The sequence below is a fragment of the Bubalus kerabau genome, chromosome 1 (assembly GCF_029407905.1).
Source record: "Bubalus kerabau isolate K-KA32 ecotype Philippines breed swamp buffalo chromosome 1, PCC_UOA_SB_1v2, whole genome shotgun sequence".
Lineage (NCBI taxonomy): Eukaryota > Metazoa > Chordata > Mammalia > Artiodactyla > Bovidae > Bubalus > Bubalus kerabau.
Genome location: NC_073624.1, coordinates 29,498,528 through 29,515,010, shown reverse-complemented (window position 1 = coordinate 29,515,010; position 16,483 = coordinate 29,498,528). Strand labels below are relative to the sequence as shown.

General features: G+C 38.4%; 1 pseudogene; it reads right to left on the bottom strand.

The window, feature by feature from the left end:
* Positions 1–3,220: 3,220 nt before the first annotated feature.
* LOC129638978 (60S ribosomal protein L17-like) lies at positions 3,221–8,432 on the bottom strand (annotated as a pseudogene).
* Positions 8,433–16,483: the final 8,051 nt, after the last annotated feature.

Here is a 16,483-nt window from a genome sequence, read left to right as displayed (position 1 = left end):
GCTACAATTATAAAGACAGTATTGCACTAAGACAGTAATGGGCTTCAGACCAATGGGACACAACTGAGATCCCTAAAATAAGCCTTTACATTGAAGACTGGATGATATTTTACAAAGATGTCAAGGTAACCACAGGAAAAGACAGCCTTATCAACAAATGATGCTGCTACAGTTGGATGTATACAAACAAAATGTGAAATTACACTCTTAAAGTGTCTACAAAGATTAAGTTATAATGGGTCATAGACATAAATGTAAAAACCAAAAAATTTCAACTTCTAGTATAAAACTTTTGGAGATCTTCATGATCTTGGGTCAGGCAGAGTTCTTAGATATAACATCAAAATATGTGAATGATTATACATAAAAGAGAAAAAATGATCATCTCTACTTCCCTGGTGGCTCTGCCTGCAATGCGGGAGACCTGGGTTCAACCCCTGAATTGGGAAGATCCCCTGGAGAAGGCAATGGCAACACACTTCAGTATTCTTGCCTAGAAAATCCCATGGACAGAGGAGCCTGGCAGGCTACAGTACATGAGATCGCAAAGAGTTGTACACCACTGAGCAACTAACAGTTTCACTTCTATGTAATCAAAGTTAAAAACCTATATGCTTCAAAGATAATATGTAAAAGTGAAAGACAAACTATAACCTTGGAGAATATATTTTCAAATCAGTATATCTAATGAAAGACTTCTTTGTAGAGATATAAGGAACTCATAAAACTTCACAACCAGAGGAGTGCCTGCTCAGTCACTTCAGTCGTGCCTGACTCTTTGCAACTGAATGGACTGTAGTCCCCCAGGCTCCTTTGTCTCTGAGATTCTCCAGACAAGAATACTGGAGCGGGTTGCCATGCCTTCCTCCAGGAGATCTTCCTGACCCAGGGATCAAACTTGGGTCTCCTGCATTGCAGGAAGATTCTTTACCGTCTGAACAACCAGGGAAGCTCCGTATAAAATTATCTAGCCACTTAGGAAAATAATCTGCCTGTTCCTTCAAAGAGTAAATGGAGTAATCATTTGATCTAGTAATTCTACTCTTAGATATATACACAAGAGAAATAAACACTCATGTCCACATTAAGACTTGCATATGAACATCCATAGCATTATTATTTGTTATAGCCAAAAACTGGAAACAACTTAAATATCCATCAAAAGACACTTGGAAACATATGGTATATCCATACAATTTCATGCCGTACTAGGCCTGGAGAATTTCATGGACTGTATAGGGTCACAAAGATTCAGACACCACTGAGAGGCTTTCACTTCATTCAGGATAACAGTATTCATATAAACCAATAGAACAAAGCCGAGAGTCCAAAATTAGTTATTCCATTAAAAATTTTGGGGAGTATACAACGAGGTGTCACTTCACACTGGTCAGAATGGCCATCATCAAGAAATCTACAAACAATAAATGCTAGAGAGGATGCAGAGAAAAGGGAATCCTCTTATACTGCTAGTGGGAATGTAAACTGGTATAGCCACTGTAGAGAACAGTATAGTGAGTAGTAGTGAAGTTGCTCAGTCATGTCCGACTCTTTGCCACCCCATGGACCATAGCATACCAAGTTCCTCCATCCATGGGATTTTCCAGGCAAGAATACTGGAGTGGGTTGCCCTTTCCTTCTCCAGGAGATCTTCCCAACCCAGGGATTGAACCCAGGTCTCCCGCATTGTAGGCAGACGCTTTACCATCTGAGCCACCAGGGACGAGAACAGTATAGAGGTACCTTAAAAAACTAAAAATAGTTACCACATAATCCAGCAATCCCACTCATGGGCATATATCTGGAGAAAACCAGAAGTAGAAAAAATATATGCACCCTAATGTTCACTTAAGCAGTATTGACAGTAACCAGGACACAGAAGCAACCTAAATGTCCATCAACAATTATGACATTTTTGATTGGTTAATGTTTTACAAATGTGTGAAGGTGATTCCATGACAAAAGATAGATTTTTCAACAAATAGTGCCTCTTTGTCTCCAGTAATTTTTTGCCTTTAAGTACAATTTACCTGACATTAGTTTTGCTTCCTTTTGATCAATATTTGCATTATACAATTTTCAATCTTTACTTTCTAACTACTCATATTATTATATTTGAATTGAATTCTTTATAAACAATATAGTTGGGTCATAAATTTTTATCTGCTATTTCAGTATCTGTCTATTAATTGTTATATTTAGATTTAAATTTAATGTAATTACTGATGTATTTGGGTTATTTTTTTATTGTGATAAAATAATCATATAAAATTTATCATTTGAACCATTTTAAGGTATATAAATCAGCTCCACTTAGTAAATCCACAATATTGTGCAGCCATCATGACTATAAATTTCAGAACATTTTTATCACCTCAAAAGGAAAACCCATACCCTTTGGGAAATTATTCACCATCATCCTATTGCACGGCTCCTGTGTGGTGTGGCGTGCATGCTCAGTCATGTCCAACTCTTCTGCCAACCACTAATTTGCTTTCTTATCTTTGCATTTTCCTATTTTGGATATTTAATATAAATGGAACCATAGTATATGTGAAAGTTTTGCCTGATTTATTTCAATTAGCATAATGTTTTTAAGGTTTATTCATGTTTTAGCATGTGTCAATACTTCATTCTTTCTTATGGCTGAATATTTTGTTTTATTAATATGCCACAATCTGTTTCTCTGCTCATTAGCTAAAGGATATTTGGGTTTTGTCTACCTTTTTTGCTATTACAAATACTGCTCCTATAAACTGGAGAAGGAAATGGCAACCCACTCCAGTGTTCTTGCCTGGAGAATGCCAGGGACGGGGGAGCCTGGTGGGCTGTCGTCTATGGGGTCGCACAGAGTCGGACATGACTGAAGCGACTTAGCAGCAGCAGCAGCTCCTATAAACATTTGTGTGGAAGCTTTTGTTTGAGCATTTGTTTTCATTTCTCAACTCTCCATTAGGCCTTTTCTGATACCACCCAAACACAGCAGAGTAGAGATTGAGGGTGGCAGTCCAGCTCCTCATATGACCTCCACTAATGCCTTGGGGAGAATTGGGGGCTTCATAATCACTCCTGCTGCTGTTGCTGCTGCCGCTAAGTCGCTTCAGTCGTGTCTGACCCTGTGCGACCCCATAGACGGCAGGCCACCAGGCTCCCCCGTTCCTGGGATTCTCCAGGCAAGAGCACTGGACTGGGTTTCCATTGCCTTTTCCATCATAATCACCTAGTAGGAATGAAAGTCGCGTTTTCCAACTAGGCTTTCTTTGACATCTTTATGAAAGTCGCGTTTCCCAACTAGGCTTTCTTTGACATCTTTATGAAAGTCGCGTTTCCCAACTAGGCTTTCTTTGACATCTTTATGAAAGTCGCGTTTCCCAACTAGGCTTTCTTTGACATCTTTATGCTAGGTTATGTCAAAGAAAGCCTAGTTGGGAAACACGACTTTCATTCCTACTAGGTGATTATGATGGAAAAGGCAATGGCAACCCACTCCAGTGCTCTTGCCTGGAGAATCCCAGGAACGGGGGAGCCTGGTGGCCTGCCGTCTATGGGGTCGCACAGGGTCGGACACGACTGAAGCGAATTAGCGGCAGCTGCAGCAGCGGCAGCAGCATAACGATTAGGAGAAGGCAATGGCACCCCACTCCAGAACTCTTGCCTGGAAAATCACATGGATGGAGGAGCCTGGTGGGCCGCAGTTCATGGGGTCGCTAAGAGTCGGACACGACTGAGCGACTTCACTTTCACTTTTCACTTTCATGCATTGGAGAAGGAAATGGCAACCCACTCCTGTGTTCTTGCCTGGAGAATCCCAGGGACGGGGGAGCCTGGTGGGCTGCCGTCTATGGGGTCTCACAGAGTCGAACATGACTGAAGCAACTTAGCAGCAGCAGCAGCAGCATAAAGATTGAGATGGTCCCCTACAGCCTCCCCTGAGTGAAATTTTGGGGTTGCCACTTGCCCTTTGCTGTCCAGGGTGAGAATGGGCCACAATTTTGTTCTTTCTTTGTTTTCCTGTGGCAAGAACAGAGTAATCATTGTTTGAATGCTTTCTGTCTTGCTGGCCTGCCCCTTTGCTATTTCTTTGGTTAGAGAAAGCAGGCTCTTATTGCATTTTTTTTTCCTACATCGTTAACAGCTTCAAATTGGGAACCCAAATCTAGAATATACAGGGCAGGGACTTCCCTAGCGGTCTGTGGTTAAGACTCTGCTCTTTAAATGCAGGGGGTGCAGGTTCAATCCCTGGTAGGGGAACTAGGATCCCACATGCCATGTGCTGTAACCAAAAATTTATTTAATTAATTTTAAAAATTAAAAAGAAAGAAAAAGTGTAAAGAAAAAAAGAATATACAGGGCAGAAAGAAAATTCACAAAACTCTCCATCAAGGTATTCAATGTGTCCTAAAGTTTGTAGCTGGTCTGCTTTCTTCACTCCATCTTTCAGTGTCTTATTTTTGTCTTGTATACAATATCCAAGGTTTTTAGTCATACTTAGTAACAGAAATGAAAGTATGTCTGTTCCATTTTTCTGGAAGTAGTAGTCCCTGATTTGCTTTTATCACTAGATAACAATTACTTGCTAGAAGTCTGAACTACTCTACACCCTCAGAAGTTGTCTTTCAGCTTGAAACTCTTTTATCCCTTTAGGATAGATAAGATACTTACTCATCTGACAGATCATCTCTGAACAAATTTGGATATGAGACTACAGAGCAAATCATGTAAAAATATACTGGTAACATTTATAGCATGATATTGGTTTGTGGGCCAGGCATTCTATCTATAAGAATTATGTCTTAAACCTCATAAGAGCACATTTTCAACATAGAGAGGGAACAATGAAATTATCCAGGTAAACGTAGCTTTATTAAATGTGAGCACTTTACCTCAGGAAGCACTCACACAGAACTCTCTCCATTACAGAAATTATAACATGGGATCTGAACCCAAGGAGCAGCACTTCTGTCTCTGAGAGTTAGACAAGAGCTCTCTGAATCCCTAATTTTCAAGACAGGATTTTTCAGGATAAGACTAAGCCTCCTGGGTTGTCAACTTGCCCAGTTATGAAAGTGAAAGTGTTAGTTGCTCAGATGTGTCCAATTCTTTGTAACACTGTGGACTGTAGCCTGCCAGGCTCCTGTGTCCATGGGATTCTCCAGGCAAGAACATTGGAGTGCGTTGCCATTCTAAGGGATCTTGTCAACCCAGGGATCAAATCGGGTCTCCAGCACTGAAGGAAAAAAAAAGAGAAAGAGAGAGAGACAGATTCTGGTTGAATTTCTAAATCTTTGCCAAAGATTTCCACCTAACCAATCAGCACTGTCAAATATACCTTATTAGCCTACAGCAGCTATTGTAACTTAAATACTGGTTTTTCTGCAGTTGCCAAAAATAGACCATTTAATGAGGTTATTCTTCCTCATTGCAAAGGAACTTGTAGAGCTAAAAAGGGAAAAATCCTTCTGCATGAATTGGTGAATTTGGATAATTCTATTATGAATTTTCTTATTTTGTATTAATCCAAATAGTAACTTTGCTTGCTTTTCAATATGAAGTGAATGAAAATAGATTGCCAATATAATTCTGAGATTATCATAATACTTAAATAAGCATCATTGTATGCTTATATCATTAATAATTTTATCAAGTATTAAAAGTCTGTATGAAAAGTCTTGTAAAGAAATAATAATTATATGCAGTAATTAACTGTTAATTTGAATAATAATACCTGAACATGCTTTCATGCCTTTTAATTTTGAGTGATCTAAGTTTTAAGTACCCATCAAACCCTGATGTGATTTGAGAATTTTAACAATTAATCATCCATACTGATAGTTTAAAAAATTAGAGTAAATGTTTTTGTTCTATAATCCTACTTTTTAACTAAATAAAAGTTGCTGCATCGAGTTTTAGCATCATTTTAAAATATGTCCTTGTAGAAGTTGCTATAAATGTCGACATTTTCAGCAGCATAAATTTATAGTAATACTGAATTTTTATGGCACTATAAAAGTCCCTACTCTTGATGACATCTACAGCTGCATTTTACAGAAATATTAGAATTTGTGTCTTAGACATGTGGTTTATCCTATCTGGTTTTTCAAAGAAAGGAAACTGGGGTAACAAATATTTCTGATATTCCCAAACAAGTTAAATATATGTCATAGAAATTTAAAGATTTGTTTTCATTCTTTTCATATCTGGCAGTTATAGAATCTTTGTTACTTTTTTATCAAACTAGTTGAAGAAGAAGAAAGAGAGGTTTAGCTGGGAATTGGATGAATCTATTAATGGAAGAAAGAGCAGATTTTTATTAGGAGAAATGGATGACAGAAATAAGATCATTATCATTTAAGCATCCATAGAGTTCCAGGGCTGTTGTCTTAATCTGCTTAACTCTTAAGACTGTTGAGGACTTCCCTGGTGGCTCAGTGGGTGGGAGTCTGTGGCTCAATTCCTGGTCTGGAAAGATTCCACATGATGCGGGGCAACTAATCCTGTGCACCACAACTTCTGAGCCCTCAAGCCACAACTACTGAGCTCATGTGCAGCAACTACTGAAGCCCATACACCCAGAGCCTGTGCTCTGCAAGAAAAGTAGCCCTGCAAATGAGAAGCCTGTGCACGGCAACGAAGAGTAGCCTCTGCTTACCACAACTAGAAAAAGCCCGTGTGCAGTGATGAAGACCCAGTACAACCAAAAATTTTTTGAAAAATAAAATAGATAAAATAAATGCTTAAAAAAAAAGACTGTTGAGCTAAAACATTTAGAAAAAAATGATAGATATTATACATGAATCAATTTTTAAAGTTAATTGGAAGTTGAAAAGAAACAATATTTGTATATAACTAAAACATTTACCAGTTTCTGTCCAGGATACATTATATTTAATAACTTTTAAATTTTCTTACAATTAAATCTAATCAAATGTTGGCTGCTGGTTCTTGAAAAAATGGCTGGAAGTGTGTCAAACAGAAATTTCCAAAAGTTGTGCATTTTATGAACTGACCAAGGAAAACAGAAAAAAAAAAAAAAATGTGAGTAAGGAATAAAACTCCCTGTTGGCTCAGATGGTAAAGCGTCTGCCTGCAATGTGGGAGACCCAGGTTCGATCCCTGGGTCAGGAAGATCCCCTGGAGAAGGAAATGGCAACCCACTCCAGTACTCTTGTCTGGAAAATTCCATGGATGGAAGAGCCTGGTGGGCTACAGTCCAGGAGATTGCAAAGAGTTGGACATAACTGAGAAACTTCCCAATGACACTGAAGGAATAAAACAACACTTGTCAGCTTGTTTATTATGCATGTTTACATGCTCAGTTGCTAAGTCATGTGTGACTCTTTGGGACCTTATGGACTGTAGCCCACCAGGCTTCTCTGTTCATGCAATTTCCCAGGCAAGAATACTGGAACAGGTTGCCATTTCCTTCTCCAAGGAATCTTCCTGACCCAGGGATCAAACCCACATCTCCTGCAGCTCCTGTCTTGGCAGGTGGAATTTTTACCACTGAGCCACCTGGGGAAAGGAAAAGTAATCTTACATATGAAGTATTTAAGTGTCAAGAAATCTTATTTTAATATAGCATCTGCCCCATCTCACTTTTTTTTTTTTAACTTTATTTGCTCTTAGTTTTTGTGCCATGTATTTCAGGGCCATATGTTTTTGTTTCTTCTAGGATATGTTTTTGCTCTGTGCCACCTCCTCTTTTGGTTTGGGAACAATCTGTTCTTTTTCAGTTAAGGATCATCTCAGTGTGGCAAGGAGAGTGCATGTATGGGTTGAGTTGACTACAAACTCTGTAAGTCCTGCACTGCATCTTGGGGGCTTTGTTCTCCTGGACGTGCTCAATGATCAGAGAATCTACATCTAAGCCCTTAAGTTCAGCATTGCTCTCTGCATTTTTGAGCATGTGCAGTAAAAATTCAACACTTTTTTTGGACCATCGACCCTGCATTCAGCCTCACTGTCTGGCCTGTGAACACCTACCAGCTCCACCAATGAAACAACAGAATGGCACACATTGCTTCCTTAAAGTGACATCCTTCAAATACATGGCTTCCCTGGTGGCTCAGTCAGTAAAGAATCTGCCTGCAACATGGGAGATTGCCTGCAATGCAGAAGACCTGGGTTCGATCCCTGGGTGGGGAAGATCCCCTAGAGAAGGAAATGGCAACCCACTCGGGTATTCTTGGCTGGAGAATTCCATAGACAGGGGACACTGGCAGGCTATAGTCCATGGAGTCGCAAGAGTTCAATATGACTTAGCAACTAAACTACGAACAACTACTATTTCAGATACTTCATGGCTTTTAGGATACACATATCCTTAATGGTCAGGACACTTTCATTAGTGTTCTTAAAATGAACACTAAGATTTGAACTCTTGATATGCATGATTTTGTGGGGTTTTCTGGGTTAAGTGAATAATGAACCATTTTTAGAGGTCATCTCAGGCTGCTTACAAAAAAAAAGCCATCTTACTATTATCATGACACTGTTCTTAAAATCTCCCAAACTTTGAGGACTATGTTTACTCTCCAATTACAATTGCACAGGTTTGCGTAATGCTTGGTATGTATATAATATATACACATATAGTATATCATATAATTCTATATATATAATAGATGGTGCTATGAGTAAAATTTAGAGTTTGGTGATTAAAGATATTATGTGAAGACAAGTAATGAATAATAGTTTCATTTCATTTAAAATAAAATAAAATAAAAAGTGTCTGAGGCCATTAGGTTAATGGTAGTATTGGTTTACACTATAATTTCTACTACAATAAATTATATAATATTAACCCTTGGAAAATATGTGATAATTTAAGATCTGTTTCATCTGTTGGATCATGGAAATGGCAAGAGAGTTCCAGGAAAACTTCTACTTCTGCTTTATTGACCATGCCAAAGCTTTTGACTGTGTGAGTGAGTGAGTGAAAGTCGCTCAGTTGTGTCTCACTCTTTGCAACCCCATGGACTACAGAGTCCGTGGAATTCTCCAGTCCAGAATACTGGAGTTGGTAGCCTCTCCCTTATCCAGGTCTTCTCAACCCAGAGATCAAACCCAGGTCTCTGGCATTGCAGGCAGATTCTTTACCAGCTGAACCATGAGGGAAGCCTAATTGTTGATGGTGTGGATCATATTAAACTGTGGAAAATTCTTAAAGAGATGACCATCTTATCTGCTTCCTGAGACATCTGTATGCAGGTTAAGAAGAGGCAATTAGAACTGGACATGGAGCAACTGGTTCCAAACTGGGAAAGGAGTATGTCAAGGCTGTATATTGTCACCCTGCTTATTTAATTTATGTGCAGAGTACATCATGCAAAATGCCGGGCTGGATGAAGCACAAGCAGGAATCAAGTTTGCAGAGAGAAATATCAATACTTTAGATATTCAGATGACACCGTGCTCATGGCAGAAAGAGAAGAGAAATTGAAGAGCCTCTTGATGAAAGTGAAAGAGAAGAGTGAAAAAGTTGGCTTGAAACTCAACATTCAAAAAGCTAAGATCATGGCATCTGGTCCCATCACTTGCTAGCAAATAGATGGGGAAATAATGGAAACAGTGACAGACTTTATTTTCATGGGCTCCAAAATCACTATGGATGGTGACTGTATCCATGAAATTAAAAGATGCTTGCTCCTTGGAAGAAAAACTGTGACAAGCCTAAACACCATATTAAAAAGCAGAGACATTACCTTGCTGACAATGGTCCATCTACTCAAAAATATTGTTTTGGAGCCCCCCAAAATAAAATCCCTCACTATTTTCACTGTTTTCCCATCTATTTGCCAGGAAGTGATGGGGCCGGATGCCATGATCTTAGTTTTCTGAATGTTGACTTTTAAGCCAATTTTTTCACGCTCTTCTTTCACTTTCATCAAGATGCTATTTAGTTCTTCTTCACTTTCTGCCATAAGGGTGGTGTCATCTGCATATCTGAGGTTATTGATATTTCTCCCGGCAATCTTGATTCCGGTTTGTGCTTCGTTTAGCCCAGCATTTCTCATGATGTACTCTGCATATAAGTTAAATAAGCAGGGTAACAATATACAGCCTTAATGTACTCCTTTCCCAATTTGGAACCAGTCTGTCATTCCATGTCCAGTTCTAACCGTTGCTTCCTGACCTGCATACAGATTTCTCAAGAGGCAGGTCAGGTGGTCTGGTATTCCCATCTCTTTCAGAATTTTCCAGAGTTTGTTGTGGTCCACACAGTCAAAGGCTTTGACATAGTCAATAAAGCAGAAATAGATATTTTTCTGGAACTCTCTTGTTTTTTCAATGATCCAGTGGATGTTGGCAATTTGATCTCTGGTTCCTTTGCTTTTTCTAAATCCAGCTTGAACATCTGGAAGTTCATGTTTCATATACTGTTGATATAGCCTAATCATTTGATGGTCTGCAGTCTGCATTAACATGAGTGTAGTATTTTAGATAGCTTTTCCCCTGATATTAGTTTCTGTTGCTGCTGTAGCAAGTTACCATGAGGTTAGTGGCTTAACACAATACAATTTCATTATCTCATTGTTCTATTGGTCAAAAATCCAGGTGTACTATGGCCCAGGGCTTCCCATGTGGCACTAGTGGTAAACAACCCATCTGCCAATGCAGGAGACATAAGAATTTGACTGGTGGGTCGGGAAGATCTGCTGAAGAAGGGAATTTCTACTCACTCCAGTATTCTTGACTGGAGAATCCCATGGATACAGGAGACTGGTGAGCTATAGTCCATGAGGTCACAAAGAGCAGGTCACAACTAAGTGACTAACACTACTCCACTATATATAATTGAATCAATTTGCTGTATACCTGAAGGTGTACAACGTTTTAAATCAAATATACTCCAATATAAAATACAATTTTTAAAAAGAAGAAGAAAAAAAACTTGGTCTAGTGCATTTGGGAGATAAAGAGGAGTAGGTACCTATAAGAACTGTGGAATTTGTGGCTTTGATAATCATCATTGATTCATTGAAGAGAAAAAATGACAGACTCAGATCTACTAATTAACAATTTAAATAAAAATGTCAGTGTCAAAGGGTTTCCATGGCACAATATAAAGAGACCTTTATTTCCCAGAGCAGAAAAACAGACTTGGGTGATGATTAAGCCCTTGATTTAATTATGAGTGCTAAATTTATAGAAGAATAAATTCTCATTCTCAGTGTGTTAGTTTCTACTGTAAAATAATGTGAATAAGCTATGCTGCTGCTGCTGCTAAGTCTCTTCAGTTGTGTCTGACTCTGTGTGACCCCATAGACTGCAGCCTACCAGGCTTCTCCGTCCAAGGGATTCTCCAGGCAAGAACACTGGAGTGGGTTGCCAAGTATACATATATCACATATATCCCCTCTCTCTTGAGCCTCCCTCCCACCCATTCCCCACCCCCCATCCCACCCATCTAGGTCATCACAGAGCATTGAGCTGAGCTCCCTGTACTATGCAGCAGCTTCCCACTTGCTGTCTATTTTATATATGATACTGTACAGAGGAGCCTGGTGTGCTGCAGTCTTAAGTTGGACATGACTTAGTGACTGAACAGCAACAAAGTGTACATATGTTAATCCTACTATCCCTGTTCATCCCACCCTCCCCTTTAGCTCTGTCTTCACATGTCTGTTCTCTACATCTGCATCTCTATTCCTGCCTTGCTCATAGGTTCATCTATACCATTTTTCTAGATTCCATATATATGTGCTAATATTTGATATTTGTTATCAACATAAATCTTATTCAAACTTCAACCTCCAAGCTCTCATAGCATCTCCATTTGAGAAAATTTCTAATTCCCTCTCTCCACCTTCACATTTATTCTCTCTCTATTCTCCCAACCCCAGCTGCCTTTTTCCATGATTCATCTGTGCACCAAAAGTGAAAATCAAAGCTCATTGATCTGGATACAGTTGTCTGGGGTTAGGCAGATCTTGTTGATTCTGTTTATATTTGAATGTTCACTTAGATTTGAGTGACGTCTAGGATTCTATGACTGATAGTTTTCTCATCGTAGAAATACAGGTTAAAGCATATTCCCCTCATAGGAACATTATTATTATAAAGACTGCATGAAATAATGAAGATCAACTAGTTTGCACTGATGCATAGGAATTGTACAATTTAGCTATTATTAATGTGGTTTTGGGCTTCCCAGGTGGCATTAGTAGTAAAGAACACACCTGCTAATTCAGGAGATGTAAAATTGCTGGTTTGATTCCTGGCTTGGGCAGATCCCTTGGAGGAGGGCATGCCAAGCCACTCTAGTATTTCTGCCTGGGGAATCCCATGGACAGAGGAGCCTGGAGGGCTACAGTCCGGGGAGTTGCAGAGATGAACCCAACTGAAGCGACTGAGCAAGCGCTCACCACTCACGCAGGTATTTAGTAAAGCTACTTTACTTGACATATGCTTTAGCAATATGTATGAAAGTGAAGGAAATCAATCCTTCAATCCTAAAGGAAATCAGTGCTGAATATTCATTCAAAGGACGGATGCTGAAGCTACATACTTTGGCCACCTGATGGAAAGAACTGACTCATTGGAAAAGACCCTGATGCAGTGAAAGATTGAAGGCGGGAGGAGAAGGGGACAACAGGGGATGAGTTGGTTGGATGGAATCCTTGACTTGATGAACATGAATTTGAGAAAGCTCAGGGAGTTGGTGATGGACAGGGAAGCTTAGTATGCTGCAGTCCGTGAGGTCACAAAGAGACAAAGCTGAGTGACTGAACTGACCTGATGACAGTTAAAATCACTCAGTCGTGTCCAGCTCTTTGCGACATCATGGACTATACAGTCCATGGAATTCTCTAGGCAAGAATACTGGAGTGAGTAGCCTTTCCCTTCTCCAGGGGATCTTCCCAACACAGGGATTGAACCCAGTTCTCTCACATTGCAGGCGGATTCTTTACCAACTGAGCCACCAGGAAAGCCCAGCAATATGTATGGCTGAGGTCAAATTCATGGAAGTTACACTGAGATAGGGTGATGGCAGAGTCAAAAACCTCTGCTGAACAAAGTAGAAAGAAAATGAAAGCAAAATCTCTGCTCGTACAGAAATGATGGACATTGTACATTATTTCAGATGCATAGAATCATGGCATTGATATATATATAAGAAGTACAAGAAGTATAAGGACACAATATTAATTAAATTATAATGCAAAAGAGTATGAAACTTTTGAAATTTTTCTGTAATATTAAAAGCTTGCTAATTGTTAGCATATATTTTTCAAAACTGAAAAAAACATTTAATTTTTGAATGATAAGTCTGCTTCCAAATACTCATTAACAGGAGTGAAAAAAAAATAGGAAATTATTTTCAGTTTTATTAAGTGGGAAGAAGAATGTCTTCCAATTGTAATATCAAAGAAATGTATGACTTAAGTATCTGAACATTAAGCTAATGAAAAGAAGAGACTCGAAGTGATGGAGCTTAGCATGTGAGTGTATCAAACTGAGTCTTTTCTGAAAGGCCCTCATTCTAAATTCTTGCTTTTTTCGTACCTCCTGAGTCTTGCAGGGTCATCCTCTCTCAAACACACCGGCAAATTGCCAAGTTGGTCCTCTGCTGCCACATTTCTCCTGATCTTGAATAAATTTTGATAAAGTAGAGACATCACCTGGTTCAATTTGACAAGCAATGTTTAAGTTAGTAGTGTATGCATGATGAGAAAACACTTTAACATATTTTAGAAGATTGCACAAAACGTTTATTGAACATTTTGGGAGTCACATATACGCCTTGCCTACATATAAAAACAGAAAAAAGTGTATTTATAAATGTAGTATTGTTGAGTATTACTACTGGGAAATCTACATAGATGACTTACTGAGGGAACAGCCTATATAATTATGTTATCTATGAATAGTGAAAGTTCTTTCTTTTCTAAATTACAATTATTTTATTTATTTTACTTGCCTAATTGCTCTGGCTAGGGCTTTCAATACTATGTTGAATAACAGTAGTGAGAGTAGGCATCCTTGTCTTTTTCCTAATTTTAGAGGAAGAGCTTTTGATTTTTTTATCATTGAGTTTGATGTTAGCTATGATTTTGTCATATATGGCCCTTATTATGTTGAGGTATGCCCATTTTATCATAAATGTGTGCTAAATCTTGTCAAATGCTTTTTTCTAAATCTATTGAGATGATCATATGATTTTTTTCTTTCATTTTGTTAATGTGATATATCATGTTAAATGATTTGTAGATGTTGAACCATTCTTGCATCTTTGGAATAAATCTCACTTTAATATAGTATACAGTTCTTTTAATGTATCGTGTTTAGTTTGATAATATTTTGTTGAAGACTTTTACATCTATGTTCATCAGAGATCTTTGCTTTTTAAAATTTATTTTATTTTTATTTTTAAGTTAAACTCATTTTTTTAAATTTTATTTTATTAATTGGAGGGTAATTGCTTTAGAATATTGTGTTGGTTTCTGCCATATATCAACATGAGTCAGCCATAGGTATACATATTGGAGAAAGCAATGGCACCCCACTCCAGTACTCGTGCTTGGAAAATCCCATGGACGGAGGATCCTGGAAGGCTGCAGTCCATGGTGTCGCTGAGGGTTGGACACGACTGAGTGACTTCACTTTCACTTTTCACTTTCATGCATTGGAGAAGGAAATGGCAACCCACTCCAGTGTTCTTGACTGGAGAATCCCAGGGACGGGGTAGCCTGGTGGGCTGCCGTCTGTGGGGTCGCACAGAGTCGGACATGACTGAAGTGACTTAGCAGTATACATGTATTCCCTATAATTTGCTTTTTTAATGTTGTCTTTATCTGATTTCAGTATCAGGGTGAGTTGGCCTCTGAAAATGAATAGGGAAGTGTTTCTTTCTCTTCATTTTTTTTGCAAGAGTTTGAGAAGGATAGATATAAAATTCCCTTTGAATGTTTGGTAGAATTCATCTGTGAAGCAATCAATCCTGGACCTTTTTTTAGTGGGAAGCTTTATGATCACTGTTTCAATCTCTGTATTGATGATCAGTCTATTCAGATTGTCTTTTTCATGATTCAGTTTTGAGCCATTGTAGGTTTCCAGAAATTTCCCCCTTTTGTCTAAGTTATCAAATATGTTGGTATTTATTCCTAATATCTCTTATAACCTTTTACATTTCTGTAGTATTTGTTATTTCTTTTTGTTCCATTCTGATTTTATTTCAGAGTCTTCTCTCTTTTTTTGCAGTGAGTCTAGCTAAAGATTTCTTTTAAAAAAATCTATTATTCATTTGTCTGGGTCAGGTCTTGGTTGAGGCACAGGAGATCTTCAGTGTGGTATGCAGGCTTAACTGGCCTGCAGCATGTGGAACCTTGCAGCATGTGGACTGCAGCCTGGTGGACTGCAGTCCATGGGTTTGTAAAGAGTTGAACATGACTGAGTGGCTGAACTGAAATGACTGACTGATGTGGAATCTTAGTTCCCCAACCAAGCATTGAACCCCACATCCCCTGCATTGGAAGACCAAGTCTTAACCACTGGACCAGAGAAAAATCCCAAGATTTTTCAGTTCTGTTCATTTTTTCAAAGAACTAGCTCTTAGTTTCACTGATTTTCCTGTTGTGTTTTTAGTCTCTATTCCATTTCCTTCTGCTCTGATCTTTATTATTTCCTTTCTTCTACTGACTTTGAGCTTCATTTATTTGTCTTTTTCTAGTAGAGACTCAGCTGCTATATCCAGAGTGCAAGCGTTACCTTCACTGTTCCTCTAGTTCTGACTGCTTTATGTGCTCCAGTTCACCCACCTTTACAGCCACAGATGTGTGGAATTCTCCAGCATCCTGGTGTGTTGGGCAGAAGCATTTTTGCTAAGTTGTGGATATCTTATGTGTAGCTTGAAGGGGAGAAATAAAGGGAGTGTCTCAGTCTGCCATGATGCTGACATTATTCTTACATTTTTTTCAGCAAACATAAATTCAGTTGGTGAGTGTTATTACTTGCTGATTTTTAACACCTTAATTTTTGATCCCAATATGAAAAGATTATTTTAAAAAAACTGGACTGGCAGTAGTTCAGCTATCATGATGCTCTATTTAAGAATAAAATCGTTATATAATGTTGTAGTGAGGAAAATTCCTAATTGGGATGAACTTAAATATATTATTGTCCAAGTGATTTATTGGTAATGAAAATTCTGGTAGAAAAACTTCACAAACTTCAGAATGTTGAATAAAGTTTAGGGGAAGAAAAGCTAGAAAAAAATTATTTTTAAACTTGCTTGTTCATATTATTTTTTAGATTCAAAGAAGTGAGTATAACTAAACATAGTGATTTATTGAATGAGGTTATAAGCCTATGTCTGCAAGGTCATGTAAATTTAGGACTACACTGTATAGTCATCACATCTTCAACCACGTCTTTGATAAAGTCATTACTACATATAGGCACTTTTCTAGAAACCTCTAAGTCTGTCTCCTTTTTCTTTCTTTCAATATGTGTGTATTTGTTGTTGTTCTTTTGCTGTTCA